This window comes from Halyomorpha halys, unplaced genomic scaffold (assembly GCF_000696795.3).
Source record: "Halyomorpha halys isolate HHAL.00 unplaced genomic scaffold, Hhal_1.1 Scaffold534.1, whole genome shotgun sequence".
In the NCBI taxonomy this organism is placed as follows: domain Eukaryota; kingdom Metazoa; phylum Arthropoda; class Insecta; order Hemiptera; family Pentatomidae; genus Halyomorpha; species Halyomorpha halys.
This window is the reverse complement of record NW_027112374.1, coordinates 204,076-205,325: the sequence shown is the minus strand read 5'-3', so window position 1 is coordinate 205,325 and position 1,250 is coordinate 204,076.

Sequence of the window (1,250 nt, the reverse complement as noted above, 5' to 3'; positions counted from 1 at the left end):
TTGAATTCTTATGATGAGTGGATGTTCGGGGTACATGTTTCTCAAACTTTTTAGAGAGCTCAACGAACCTGTGACAAGTGAACACGCAAGTCAAAATATATTGTGCTGTGTGAGCAGTGTAAGGCTGTCAGAGTTCAATGAATTTATGACCTTTGCAAATTCCCAGAATGTAATAAAATATTTCTAGAAAGTTTTGTCTTCTACAATCGCTTTCAAGTCAATCGCTACCTCTGTTGTAAAAGGATGATAAAACAACAAAGAGAACTTAATTACTGTATCAACTCTAATAGAAAATATTTATTTAGCAGTCATCAGTCTATTCGATCTTAAACGGTTTTCAACATAAATCACAGAGTAAAACAAAAAAAAAAAAGCCCTGCCTTTTTAGCCCTGATGAAGCCCTGCAAAGTGGGGCGAAACGTTGGAAAATAAATAGTTGTAAACTATTTATATTTCACTATTGACCGCAACCCTGACCATCTCCCTATATATAAAAAAAAAAAATATTCTGTTTAAAAATCTTTGCATTATTCTCAAAATATCATTAAATATTAGCATTTTTGGTGTACAACTGGACAGCCAGGCAGAAAATTTAATACATGTATTACCACATGTGATTGTAATCGATGCAGTTAGTGCAGTTGCATAATGCAGTAGTCTCAACCCATAGAAATCTGGTGACCCCCACCGGATTTACTTATTCGAAAGTAAGATTACTTAAAATTATATTTTTAGTCACTTTTATTGTGCATTTGTCTGTAAAAAATCTTCGCTGCTGGCACCCAAACTGGATACAAGGACAATTACTGAAGGTAATTATTCAAATATATTTATATTAATTCAAATTATTAGAGTCCTTAATACTATTATTATTGGGTTAATTTTCCAAAGACGTAGCGTGTTTACCTGTTCATAATTAGCCATCATTATATAATATTAATTACTTTTTTTATTATATAATATTAATTACTTTTTTCATTATATAATATTTATTACTTTTGAAATACATAATAATCTCTCGTTGAAAAGAACCTTGATATTGATGTGCACAACCCTCTGGTTACAAAACGAGAACTCTCTGGTTATGAAATTCTAACATAACGCACACTCATTTAATAGTAGTTCAATATATATGTAAAATACTGGCTTTATTGGGTTCGGTACATCTCTTTATATACCTACATTCAGCATACTCAGTCAGCTGACATCGAAGTAACAGCTGACTCAGACAGTAACTTATAAATAAATAA